Genomic DNA, 15,797 nt, shown 5'->3' on the forward strand with positions numbered 1-15,797 from the left:
TATGAAGGACTCATCGGGCGAATCGCTCTGGAACTGAAATCGGAACGCTCACTGACATTTCCCCTATCTGAAAGTCTGATAAACGACGGAAAAATGACTAAGACAAAAAAAAAAATTTTCACCTTTTTTCAATTTTACCCCCGTGGGATATATATTCTACCCACACACATTTGGAACTCTCCTGGGGTACCCTCACACATATTATTCCCTCATTTAGTGGATATTTTTTTACAAAAAAGTGAAATTTTTGAAAAATTCAGAAAATTGGCTGAAAACGACTAAATATGAAGGACTCATCGGGCGAATTGCTCTGGAACTGAAATTGGAACGCTCACTTACATTTCCCCTATCTGAAAGTTTGATAAACGCCGGAAAAATGACTAAGTCAAAAAATTTTTTTTTTTAACCTTTTTTCAATTTTAGTCCCGTGGGATATATATTCTACCCACACACATTTGGAACTCTCCTGGCGTACCCTCACACATATTATTCCCTCATTTAGTGGATATTTTCACAAAAAAGTGAAATTTTCAAAAATTCAGAAAATTGGCTGAAAACGACTAAATATGAAGGACTCATCAGGCAAATCGCTCTGGAACTGAAATCGGAACGCTCACTGACATTTCCCCTATCTGAAAGTCTGATAAACGCTGAAAAAATGACTAAGTCCAAAAAAAAAATTTTCTCACCTTTTTTCAATTTTACCCCCGTGGGATATATATTCTACCCACACACATTTGGAACTCTCCTGGGGTACCCTCACACATATTATTCCCTCATTTAGTGGATATTTTCACAAAAAAGTGAAATTTTCAAAAATTCTGAAAATTGGCTGAAAACGACTAAATATGAAGGACTCATCGGGCGAATTGCTCTGGAACTGAAATCGGAACGCTCACTGACATTTCCCCTATCTGAAAGTCTGATAAATGCTGAAAAAATGACTAAGTCAAAAAAAAAAAATTTTTCACCTTTTTTCAATTTTACCCCCGTGGGATATATATTCTACCCACACACATTTGGAACTCTCCTGGGGTACCCTCACACATATTATTCCCTCATTTGGTGGATATTTTTTTACAAAAAAGTGAAATTTTCAAAAATTCAGAAAATTGGCTGAAAACGACTAAATATGAAGGACTCATCGGGCGAATTGCTCTGGAACTGAAATCGGAACGCTCACTGACATTTCACCTATCTGAAAGTCTGATAAACGCCGGAAAAATGACTAAGTCAAAAAAAAAATTTTTTCATCTTTTTTCAATTTTACCCCCGTGGGATATATATTCTACCCACACACATTTGGAACTCTCCTGGGGTACCCTCACACATATTATTCCCTCATTTAGTGGATATTTTCACAAAAAAGTGAAATTTTCAAAAATTCAGAAAATTGGCTGAAAACGACTAAATATGAAGGACTCATCAGGCAAATCGCTCTGGAACTGAAATCGGAATGGTCACTGACATTTCCCCTATCTGAAAGTCTGATAAACGCTGAAAAAATGACTAAGTCAAAAAAAAAAATTTTTCACCTTTTTTCAATTTTACCCCCGTGGGAAATATATTCTACCCACACACATTTGGAACTCTCCTGGGGTACCCTCACACATATTATTCCCTCATTTAGTGGATATTTTCACAAAAAAGTGAAATTTTCAAAAATTCTGAAAATTGGCTGAAAACGACTAAATATGAAGGACTCATCGGGCGAATCACTCTGGAACTGAAATCGGAACGCTCACTGACATTTCCCCTATCTGAAAGTCTGATAAACGCCGGAAAAATGACTAAGTCAAAAAAATTTTTTTTTTAACCTTTTTTCAATTTTACCCCCGTGGGATATATATTCTACCCACACACATTTGGAACTCTCCTGGCGTACCCTCACACATATTATTCCCTCATTTAGTGGATATTTTCACAAAAAAGTGAAATTTTCAAAAATTCTGAAAATTGGCTGAAAACGACTAAATATGAAGGACTCATCAGGCAAATCGCTCTGGAACTGAAATCGGAATGCTCACTGACATTTCCCCTATCTGAAAGTCTGATAAACGCTGAAAAAATGACTAAGTCCAAGAAAAAAAATTTTTCACCTTTTTTCAATTTTACCCCCGTGGGATATATATTCTACCCACACACATTTGGAACTCTCCTGGGGTACCCTCACACATATTATTCCCTCATTTAGTGGATATTTTCACAAAAAAGTGAAATTTTCAAAAATTCTGAAAATTGGCTGAAAACAACTAAATATGAAGGACTCATCGGGCGAATCGCTCTGGAACTGAAATTGGAACGCTCACTGACATTTCCCCTATCTGAAAATCTGATAAACGCTGAAAAAATGACTAAGTCCAAAAAAAAAATTTTTCACCTTTTTTCAATTTTACCCCCGTGGGATATATATTCTATCCACAAACATTTGGAACTCTCCTGGGGTACCCTCACACATATTATTCCCTCATTTAGTGGATATTTTCACAAAAAAGTGAAATATTCAAAAATTCTGAAAATTGGCTGAAAATGACTAAATATGAAGGACTCATCGGGCGAATTGCTCTGGAACTGAAATCGGAACGCTCACTGACATTTTCCCTCACTGAAAGTGCGATAAACGCCGGAAAAATGACCAAGTCCAAAAAAAAATTTGTTCATCTTTTTTCAATTTTACCCCCGTGGGATATATATTCTACCCACACACATTTGGAACTCTCCTGGCGTACCCTCACACATATTATTCCCTCATTTAGTGGATATTTTCACAAAAAAGTGAAATTTTCAAAAATTCAGAAAATTGGCTGAAAACGACTAAATATGAAGGACTCATCAGGCAAATCGCTCTGGAACTGAAATCGGAATGCTCACTGACATTTCCCCTATCTGAAAGTCTGATAAACGCTGAAAAAATGACTAAGTCCAAAAAAAAAAATTTTTCACCTTTTTTCAATTTTACCCCCGTGGGATATATATTCTACCCACACACATTTGGAACTCTCCTGGGGTACCCTCACACATATTATTCCCTCATTTAGTGGATATTTTTTTACAAAAAAGTGAAATTTTCAAAAATTCAGAAAATTGGCTGAAAACGACTAAATATGAAGGACTCATCGGGCGAATTGCTCTGGAACTGAAATCGGAACGCTCACTGACATTTCACCTATCTGAAAGTCTGATAAACGCCGGAAAAATGACTAAGTCAAAAAAAAAAATTTTTTCATCTTTTTTCAATTTTACCCCCGTGGGATATATATTCTACCCACACACATTTGGAACTCTCCTGGGGTACCCTCACACATATTATTCCCTCATTTAGTGGATATTTTCACAAAAAAGTGAAATTTTCAAAAATTCTGAAAATTGGCTGAAAACGACTAAATATGAAGGACTCATCGGTCGAATTGCTCTGGAACTGAATTTGGAACGCTCACTGACATTTCCCCTATCTGAAAGTCTGATAAACGCTGAAAAAATGACTGAGTCCCAAAAAAATTTTTCACCTTTTTTCAATTTTACCCCCGTGGGATATATATTCTACCCACACACATTTGGAACTCTCCTGGCGTACCCTCACACATATTATTCCCTCATTTAGTGGATATTTTCACAAAAAAGTGAAATTTTAAAAAATTCAGAAAATTGGCTGAAAACGACTAAATATGAAGGACCCATCAGGCAAATCGCTCTGGAACTGAAATCGGAATGCTCACTGACATTTCCCCTATCTGAAAGTCTGATAAACGCCGAAAAAATGACTAAGTCAAAAAATTTTTTTTTTTAACCTTTTTTCAATTTTACCCCCGTGGGATATATATTCTACCCACACACATTTGGAACTCTCCTGGCGTACCCTCACACATATTATTCCCTCATTTAGTGGATATTTTCACAAAAAAGTGAAATTTTCAAAAATTCAGAAAATTGGCTGAAAACGACTAAATATGAAGGACTCATCAGGCAAATCGCTCTGGAACTGAAATCGGAACGCTCACTGACATTTCCCCTATCTGAAAGTCTGATAAACGCTGAAAAAATGACTAAGTCCAAAAAAAAATTTTTTTCACCTTTTTTCAATTTTACCCCCGTGGGATATATATAATACCCACACACATTTGGAACTCTCCTGGGGTACCCTCACACATATTATTCCCTCATTTAGTGGATATTTTCACAAAAAAGTGAAATTTTCAAAAATTCTGAAAATTGGCTGAAAACGACTAAATATGAAGGACTCATCAGGCAAATCGCTCTGGAACTGAAATCGGAATGCTCACTGACATTTCCCCTATCTGAAAGTCTGATAAACGCTGAAAAAATGACTAAGTCCAAGAAAAAAAATTTTTCACCTTTTTTCAATTTTACCCCCGTGGGATATATATTCTACCCACACACATTTGGAACTCTCCTGGGGTACCCTCACACATATTATTCCCTCATTTAGTGGATATTTTCACAAAAAAGTGAAATTTTCAAAAATTCTGAAAATTGGCTGAAAACAACTAAATATGAAGGACTCATCGGGCGAATCGCTCTGGAACTGAAATTGGAACGCTCACTGACATTTCCCCTATCTGAAAGTCTGATAAACGCCGGAAAAATGACTAAGTCAAAAAATTTTTTTTTTTAACTTTTTTTCAATTTTACCCCCGTGGGATATATATTCTACCCACACACATTTGGAACTCTCCTGGCGTACCCTCACACATATTATTCCCTCATTTAGTGGATATTTTCACAAAAAAGTGAAATTTTCAAAAATTCAGAAAATTGGCTGAAAACGACTAAATATGAAGGACTCATCAGGCAAATCGCTCTGGAACTGAAATCGGAACGCTCACTGACATTTCCCCTATCTGAAAGTCTGATAAACGCTGAAAAAATGACTAAGTCCAAAAAAAAATTTTTTTCACCTTTTTTCAATTTTACCCCCGTGGGATATATATAATACCCACACACATTTGGAACTCTCCTGGGGTACCCTCACACATATTATTCCCTCATTTAGTGGATATTTTCACAAAAAAGTGAAATTTTCAAAAATTCTGAAAATTGGCTGAAAACGACTAAATATGAAGGACTCATCAGGCAAATCGCTCTGGAACTGAAATCGGAATGCTCACTGACATTTCCCCTATCTGAAAGTCTGATAAACGCTGAAAAAATGACTAAGTCCAAGAAAAAAAATTTTTCACCTTTTTTCAATTTTACCCCCGTGGGATATATATTCTACCCACACACATTTGGAACTCTCCTGGGGTACCCTCACACATATTATTCCCTCATTTAGTGGATATTTTCACAAAAAAGTGAAATTTTCAAAAATTCTGAAAATTGGCTGAAAACAACTAAATATGAAGGACTCATCGGGCGAATCGCTCTGGAACTGAAATTGGAACGCTCACTGACATTTCCCCTATCTGAAAGTCTGATAAACGACGGAAAAATGACTAAGACAAAAAAAAAAATTTTTCATCTTTTTGCAATTTTACCCCCTTGGGATATATATTCTACCCACACACATTTGGAACTCTCCTGGGGTACCCTCACACATATTATTCCCTCATTTAGTGGATATTTTCACAAAAAAGTGAAATTTTCAAAAATTCTGAAAATTGGCTGAAAACGACTAAATATGAAGAACTCATCGGGCGAATTGCTCTGGAACTGAAATTGGAACGCTCACTGACATTTCCCCTATCTGAAAGTCTGATAAACGCCGGAAAAATGACTAAGTCAAAAAATTTTTTTTTTTAACCTTTTTTCAATTTTACCCCCGTGGGATATATATTCTACCCACACACATTTGGAACTCTCCTGGCGTACCCTCACACATATTATTCCCTCATTTAGTGGATATTTTCACAAAAAAGTGAAATTTTCAAAAATTCTGAAAATTGGCTGAAAACGACTAAATATGAAGGACTCATCAGGCAAATCGCTCTGGAACTGAAATCGGAATGCTCACTGACATTTCCCCTATCTGAAAGTCTGATAAACGCTGAAAAAATGACTAAGTCCAAGAAAAAAATTTTTTCACCTTTTTTCAATTTTACCCCCGTGGGATATATATTCTACCCACACACATTTGGAACTCTCCTGGGGTACCCTCACACATATTATTCCCTCATTTAGTGGATATTTTCACAAAAAAGTGAAATTTTCAAAAATTCTGAAAATTGGCTGAAAACAACTAAATATGAAGGACTCATCGGGCGAATCGCTCTGGAACTGAAATTGGAACGCCCACTGACATTTCCCCTATCTGAAAATCTGATAAACGCTGAAAAAATGACTAAGTCCAAAAAAAAAATTTTTCACCTTTTTTCAATTTTACCCCCGTGGGATATATATTCTATCCACAAACATTTGGAACTCTCCTGGGGTACCCTCACACATATTATTCCCTCATTTAGTGGATATTTTCACAAAAAAGTGAAATATTCAAAAATTCTGAAAATTGGCTGAAAACGACTAAATATGAAGGACTCATCGGGCGAATTGCTCTGGAGCTGAAATCGGAACGCTCACTGACATTTTCCCTCACTGAAAGTGCGATAAACGCCGGAAAAATGACCAAGTCCAAAAAAAAATTTTTTCATATTTTTTCAATTTTACCCCCGTGGGATATATATTCTACCCACACACATTTGGAACTCTCCTGGCGTACCCTCACACATATTATTCCCTCATTTAGTGGATATTTTCACAAAAAAGTGAAATTTTCAAAAATTCAGAAAATTGGCTGAAAACGACTAAATATGAAGGACTCATCAGGCAAATCGCTCTGGAACTGAAATCGGAATGCTCACTGACATTTCCCCTATCTGAAAGTCTGATAAACGCTGAAAAAATGACCAAGTCCAAAAAAAAAAATTTTTCACCTTTTTTCAATTTTACCCCCGTGGGATATATATTCTACCCACACACATTTGGAACTCTCCTGGCGTACCCTCACACATATTATTCCCTCATTTAGTGGATATTTTCACAAAAAAGTGAAATTTTAAAAAATTCAGAAAATTGGCTGAAAACGACTAAATATGAAGGACCCATCAGGCAAATCGCTCTGGAACTGAAATCGGAATGCTCACTGACATTTCCCCTACCTGAAAGTCTGATAAACGTTGAAAAAATGACTAAGTCCAAAAAAAAAATTTTTCACCTTTTTTCAATTTTACCCCCGTGGGATATATATTCTACCCACACACATTTGGAACTCTCCTGGGGTACCCTCACACATATTATTCCCTCATTTAGTGGATATTTTTTTACAAAAAAGTGAAATTTTCAAAAATTCAGAAAATTGGCTGAAAACGACTAAATATGAAGGACTCATTGGGCGAATTGCTCTGGAACTGAAATCGGAACGCTCACTGACATTTCCCCTATCTGAAAGTCTGATAAACGCCGGAAAAATGACTAAGTCCAAAAAAAAATTTTTTTCACCTTTTTTCAATTTTTCCCCCGTGGGATATATATTCTACCCACACACATTTGGAACTCTCCTGGCATACCCTCACACATATTATTCCCTCATTTAGTGGATATTTTCACAAAAAAGTGAAATTTTCAAAAATTCAGAAAATTGGCTGAAAACGACTAAATATGAAGGACCCATCAGGCAAATCGCTCTGGAACTGAAATCGGAATGCTCACTGACATTTCCCCTACCTGAAAGTCTGATAAACGTTGAAAAAATGACTAAGTCCAAAAAAAAAATTTTTCACCTTTTTTCAATTTTACCCCCGTGGGATATATATTCTACCCACACACATTTGGAACTCTCCTGGGGTACCCTCACACATATTATTCCCTCATTTAGTGGATATTTTTTTACAAAAAAGTGAAATTTTCAAAAATTCAGAAAATTGGCTGAAAACGACTAAATATGAAGGACTCATCGGGCGAATTGCTCTGGAACTGAAATCGGAACGCTCACTGACATTTCCCCTATCTGAAAGTCTGATAAACGCCGGAAAAATGACTAAGTCCAAAAAAAAATTTTTTTCACCTTTTTTCAATTTTTCCCCCGTGGGATATATATTCTACCCACACACATTTGGAACTCTCCTGGCATACCCTCACACATATTATTCCCTCATTTAGTGGATATTTTCACAAAAAAGTGAAATTTTCAAAAATTCTGAAAATTGGCTGAAAACGACTAAATATGAACGACTCATCAGTCAAATCGCTCTGGGACTGAAATCGGAACGCTCACTGACATTTCCCCTATCTGAAAGTCTGATAAACGCTGAAAAAATGACTGAGTCCCAAAAAAATTTTTCACCTTTTTTCAATTTTACCCCCGTGGGATATATATTCTACCCACACACATTTGGAACTCTCCTGGGGTACCCTCACACATATTATTCCCTCATTTAGTGGATATTTTCACAAAAAAGTGAAATTTTCAAAAATTCAGAAAATTGGCTGAAAACGACTAAATATGAAGGACCCATCAGGCAAATCGCTCTGGAACTGAAATCGGAATGCTCACTGACATTTCCCCTATCTGAAAGTCTGATAAACGTTGAAAAAATGACTAAGTCCAAAAAAAAAAATTTTTCACCTTTTTTCAATTTTACCCCTGTGGGATATATATTCTACCCACACACATTTGGAACTCTCCTGGGGTACCCTCACACATATTATTCCCTCATTTAGTGGATATTTTTTTACAAAAAAGTGAAATTTTCAAAAATTCAGAAAATTGGCTGAAAACGACTAAATATGAAGGACTCATCGGGCGAATTGCTCTGGAACTGAAATCGGAACGCTCACTGACATTTCCCCTATCTGAAAGTCTGATAAACGCTGAAAAAATGGCTAAGTCCAAAAAAAAAAATTTTTCACCTTTTTTCAATTTTACCCCCGTGGGATATATATTCTACCCACACACATTTGGAACTCTCCTGGGGTACCCTCACACATATTATTCCCTCATTTAGTGGATATTTTTTTACAAAAAAGTGAAATTTTCAAAAATTCAGAAAATTGGCTGAAAACGACTAAATATGAAGGACTCATCGGGCGAATTGCTCTGGAACTGAAATCGGAACGCTCACTGACATTTCCCCTATCTGAAAGTCTGATAAACGCTGAAAAAATGACTAAGTCAAAAAAAATATTTTTTTAAACTTTTTTCAATTTTACCCCCGTGGGAGATATATTCTACCCACACACATTTGGAACTCTCCTGGGGTACCCTCACACATATTATTCCCTCATTTAGTGGATATTTTCACAAAAAAGTGAAATTTTCAAAAATTCTGAAAATTGGCTGAAAACAACTAAATATGAAGGACTCATCGGGCGAATCGCTATGGAACTGAAATCGGAACGCTCACTGACATTTCCCCTATCTGAAAGTCTGATAAACGCTGAAAAAATGACTGAGTCCCAAAAAATTTTTTCACCTTTTTTCAATTTTACCCCCGTGGGATATATATTCTACCCACACACATTTGGAACTCTCCTGGGGTACCCTCACACATATTATTCCCTCATTTAGTGGATATTTTCACAAAAAAGTGAAATTTTCAAAAATTCAGAAAATTGGCTGAAAACGACTAAATATGAAGGACCCATCAGGCAAATCGCTCTGGAACTGAAATCGGAATGCTCACTGACATTTCCCCTATCTGAAAGTCTGATAAACGTTGAAAAAATGACTAAGTCCAAAAAAAAAAAATTTTCACCTTTTTTCAATTTTACCCCCGTGGGATATATATTCTACCCACACACATTTGGAACTCTCCTGGGGTACCCTCACACATATTATTCCCTCATTTAGTGGATATTTTTTTACAAAAAAGTGAAATTTTCAAAAATTCAGAAAATTGGCTGAAAACGACTAAATATGAAGGACTCATCGGGCGAATTGCTCTGGAACTGAAATCGGAACGCTCACTGACATTTCCCCTATCTGAAAGTCTGATAAACGCCGGAAAAATGACTAAGTCCAAAAAAAAATTTTTTTCACCTTTTTTCAATTTTTCCCCCGTGGGATATATATTCTACCCACACACATTTGGAACTCTCCTGGCATACCCTCACACATATTATTCCCTCATTTAGTGGATATTTTCACAAAAAAGTGAAATTTTCAAAAATTCAGAAAATTGGCTGAAAACGACTAAATATGAACGACTCATCAGTCAAATCGCTCTGGAACTGAAATCGGAACGCTCACTGACATTTCCCCTATCTGAAAGTCTGATAAACGCTGAAAAAATGACTGAGTCCCAAAAAAATTTTTCACCTTTTTTCAATTTTACCCCCGTGGGATATATATTCTACCCACACACATTTGGAACTCTCCTGGGGTACCCTCACACATATTATTCCCTCATTAAGTGGATATTTTCACAAAAAAGTGAAATTTTCAAAAATTCAGAAAATTGGCTGAAAACGACTAAATATGAAGGACCCATCAGGCAAATCGCTCTGGAACTGAAATCGGAATGCTCACTGACATTTCCCCTATCTGAAAGTCTGATAAACGTTGAAAAAATGACTAAGTCCAAAAAAAAAAATTTTTCACCTTTCTTCAATTTTACCCCCGTGGGATATATATTCTACCCACACACATTTGGAACTCTCCTGGGGTACCCTCACACATATTATTCCCTCATTTAGTGGATATTTTTTTACAAAAAAGTGAAATTTTCAAAAATTCTGAAAATTGGCTGAAAACGACTAAATATGAAGGACTCATCGGGCGAATTGCTCTGGAACTGAAATCGGAACGCTCACTGACATTTCCCCTATCTGAAAGTCTGATAAACGCTGAAAAAATGGCTAAGTCCAAAAAAAAAAATTTTTCACCTTTTTTCAATTTTACCCCCGTGGGATATATATTCTACCCACACACATTTGGAACTCTCCTGGGGTACCCTCACACATATTATTCCCTCATTTAGTGGATATTTTTTTACAAAAAAGTGAAATTTTCAAAAATTCAGAAAATTGGCTGAAAACGACTAAATATGAAGGACTCATCGGGCGAATTGCTCTGGAACTGAAATCGGAACGCTCACTGACATTTCCCCTATCTGAAAGTCTGATAAACGCTGAAAAAATGACTAAGTCAAAAAAAATATTTTTTTAAACTTTTTTCAATTTTACCCCCGTGGGATATATATTCTACCCACACACATTTGGAACTCTCCTGGGGTACCCTCACACATATTATTCCCTCATTTAGTGGATATTTTCACAAAAAAGTGAAATTTTCAAAAATTCTGAAAATTGGCTGAAAACAACTAAATATGAAGGACTCATCGGGCGAATCGCTCTGGAACTGAAATCGGAACGCTCACTGACATTTCCCCTATCTGAAAGTCTGATAAACGACGGAAAAATGACTAAGACAAAAAAAAAAATTTTCACCTTTTTTCAATTTTACCCCCGTGGGATATATATTCTACCCACACACATTTGGAACTCTCCTGGGGTACCCTCACACATATTATTCCCTCATTTAGTGGATATTTTTTTACAAAAAAGTGAAATTTTCAAAAATTCAGAAAATTGGCTGAAAACGACTAAATATCAAGGACTCATCGGGCGAATTGCTCTGGAACTGAAATTGGAACGCTCACTTACATTTCCCCTATCTGAAAGTTTGATAAACGCCGGAAAAATGACTAAGTCAAAAAATTTTTTTTTTTAACCTTTTTTCAATTTTAGCCCCGTGGGATATATAATCTACCCACACACATTTGGAACTCTCCTGGCGTACCTTCACACATATTATTCCCTCATTTAGTGGATATTTTCACAAAAAAGTGAAATTTTCAAAAATTCAGAAAATTGGCTGAAAACGACTAAATATGAAGGACTCATCAGGCAAATCGCTCTGGAACTGAAATCGGAACGCTCACTGACATTTCCCCTATCTGAAAGTCTGATAAACGCTGAAAAAATGACTAAGTCCAAAAAAAAAATTTTCTCACCTTTTTTCAATTTTACCCCCTGGGATATATATTCTACCCACACACATTTGGAACTCTCCTGGGGTACCCTCACACATATTATTCCCTCATTTAGTGGATATTTTCACAAAAAAGTGAAATTTTCAAAAATTCTGAAAATTGGCTGAAAACGACTAAATATGAAGGACTCATCGGGCGAATTGCTCTGGAACTGAAATCGGAACGCTCACTGACATTTCCCCTATCTGAAAGTCTGATAAACGCTGAAAAAATGACTAAGTCCAAAAAAAAAAATTTTTCACCTTTTTTCAATTTTACCCCCGTGGGATATATATTCTACCCACACACATTTGGAACTCTCCTGGGGTACCCTCACACATATTATTCCCTCATTTGGTGGATATTTTTTTACAAAAAAGTGAAATTTTCAAAAATTCAGAAAATTGGCTGAAAACGACTAAATATGAAGGACTCATCGGGCGAATTGCTCTGGAACTGAAATCGGAACGCTCACTGACATTTCCCCTATCTGAAAGTCTGATAAACGCTGAAAAAATGGCTAAGTCCAAAAAAAAAATTTTTTCACCTTTTTTCAATTTTACCCCCGTGGGATATATATTCTACCCACACACATTTGGAACTCTCCTGGGGTACCCTCACACATATTATTCCCTCATTTAGTGGATATTTTTTTACAAAAAAGTGAAATTTTCAAAAATTCAGAAAATTGGCTGAAAACGACTAAATATGAAGGACTCATCGGGCGAATTGCTCTGGAACTGAAATCGGAACGCTCACTGACATTTTCCCTATCTGAAAGTCTGATAAACGCTGAAAAAATGACTAAGTCAAAAAAAATATTTTTTTAACCTTTTTTCAATTTTACCCCCGTGGGATATATATTCTACCCACACACATTTGGAACTCTCCTGGGGTACCCTCACACATATTATTCCCTCATTTAGTGGATATTTTCACAAAAAAGTGAAATTTTCAAAAATTCTGAAAATTGGCTGAAAACAACTAAATATGAAGGACTCATCGGGCGAATCGCTATGGAACTGAAATCGGAACGCTCACTGACATTTCCCCTATCTGAAAGTCTGATAAACGCAGAAAAAATGACTAAGTCCAAAAAAAAAAATTTTTCACCTTTTTTCAATTTTACCCCTGTGGGATATATATTCTACCCACACACATTTGGAACTCTCCTGGGGTACCCTCACACATATTATTCCCTCATTTAGTGGATATTTTTTTACAAAAAAGTGAAATTTTCAAAAATTCAGAAAATTGGCTGAAAACGACTAAATATGAAGGACTCATCGGGCGAATCGCTCTGGAACTGAAATCGGAACGCTCACTGACATTTCCCCTATCTGAAAGTCTGATAAACGACGGAAAAATGACTAAGACAAAAAAAAAAATTTTCACCTTTTTTCAATTTTACCCCCGTGGGATATATATTCTACCCACACACATTTGGAACTCTCCTGGGGTACCCTCACACATATTATTCCCTCATTTAGTGGATATTTTTTTACAAAAAAGTGAAATTTTCAAAAATTCAGAAAATTGGCTGAAAACGACTAAATATCAAGGACTCATCGGGCGAATTGCTCTGGAACTGAAATTGGAACGCTCACTTACATTTCCCCTATCTGAAAGTTTGATAAACGCCGGAAAAATGACTAAGTCAAAAATTTTTTTTTTTTAACCTTTTTTCAATTTTAGCCCCGTGGGATATATAATCTACCCACACACATTTGGAACTCTCCTGGCGTACCTTCACACATATTATTCCCTCATTTAGTGGATATTTTCACAAAAAAGTGAAATTTTCAAAAATTCAGAAAATTGGCTGAAAACGACTAAATATGAAGGACTCATCAGGCAAATCGCTCTGGAACTGAAATCGGAACGCTCACTGACATTTCCCCTATCTGAAAGTCTGATAAACGCTGAAAAAATGACTAAGTCCAAAAAAAAAATTTTCTCACCTTTTTTCAATTTTACCCCCGTGGGATATATATTCTACCCACACACATTTGGAACTCTCCTGGGGTACCCTCACACATATTATTCCCTCATTTAGTGGATATTTTCACAAAAAAGTGAAATTTTCAAAAATTCTGAAAATTGGCTGAAAACGACTAAATATGAAGGACTCATCGGGCGAATTGCTCTGGAACTGAAATCGGAACGCTCACTGACATTTCCCCTATCTGAAAGTCTGATAAACGCTGAAAAAATGACTAAGTCCAAAAAAAAAAATTTTTCACCTTTTTTCAATTTTACCCCCGTGGGATATATATTCTACCCACACACATTTGGAACTCTCCTGGGGTACCCTCACACATATTATTCCCTCATTTAGTGGATATTTTCACAAAAAAGTGAAATTTTCAAAAATTCAGAAAATTGGCTGAAAACGACTAAATATGAAGGACTCATCAGGCAAATCGCTCTGGAACTGAAATCGGAATGCTCACTGTCATTTCCCCTATCTGAAAGTCTGATAAACGCTGAAAAAATGACTAAGTCAAAAAAAAAATTTTTTCACCTTTTTTCAATTTTACCCCCGTGGGAAATATATTCTACCCACACACATTTGGAACTCTCCTGGGGTACCCTCACACATATTATTCCCTCATTTAGTGGATATTTTCACAAAAAAGTGAAATTTTCAAAAATTCTGAAAATTGGCTGAAAACGACTAAATATGAAGGACTCATCGGGCGAATCACTCTGGAACTGAAATCGGAACGCTCACTGACATTTCCCCTATCTGAAAGTCTGATAAACGCCGGAAAAATGACTAAGTCAAAAAAAAAATTTTTTCATCTTTTTTCAATTTTACCCCCGTGGGATATATATTCTACCCAAACACATTTGGAACTCTCCTGGGGTACCCTCACACATATTATTCCCTCATTTAGTGGATATTTTCACAAAAAAGTGAAATTTTCAAAAATTCAGGAAATTGGCTGAAAACAACTAAATATGAAGGACTCATCGGGCGAATCGCTCTGGAACTGAAATCGGATCGCTCACTGACATTTCCCCTATCTGAAAGTCTGATAAACGCCGGAAAAATGACTAAGTCCAAAAAAATAATTTTTTCATCTTTTTTCAATTTTACCCCCGTGGGATATATATTCTACCCACACACATTTGGAACTCTCCTGGGGTACCCTCACACATATTATTCCCTCATTTAGTGGATATTTTCACAAAAAAGTGAAATTTTCAAACATTCTGAAAATTGGCTGAAAACGACTAAATATGAAGGACTCATCGGGCGAATCGCTCTGGAACTGAAATCGGAACGCTCGCTGACATTTCCCCTATCTGAAAGTCTGATAAACGACGGAAAAATGACTAAGTAAAAAAAAAAATTTTTTCATCTTTTTTCAATTTTACCCCCGTGGGATATATATTCTACCCACACACATTTGGAACTCTCCTGGGGTACCCTCACACATATTATTCCCTCATTTAGTGGATATTTTCACAAAAAAGTGAAATTTTCAAACATTCTGAAAATTGGCTGAAAATGACTAAATATGAAGGACTCATCGGGCGAATTGCTCTGGGACTGAAATCGGAACGCTCACTGACATTTCCCCTATCTGAAAGTCTGATAAACGCCGGATAAATGACAGTCAAAAAAAATTTTTTTTTTACCTTTTTTCAATTTTTCCCCTGTGGGATATATATTCTACCTACACACATTTGGAACTCTCCTGGGGTACCCTCACACATATTATTCCCTCATTTAGTGGATATTTTCACAAAAAAGTGAAATTTTCAAAATTTCAGAAAATTGGCTGAAAACGACTAAATATGAAG

The sequence above is a fragment of the Phyllobates terribilis genome, unplaced genomic scaffold (assembly GCF_046119375.1).
Source record: "Phyllobates terribilis strain yellow unplaced genomic scaffold, ASM4611937v1 Scaffold_13__5_contigs__length_258822181, whole genome shotgun sequence".
NCBI lineage: Eukaryota > Metazoa > Chordata > Amphibia > Anura > Dendrobatidae > Phyllobates > Phyllobates terribilis.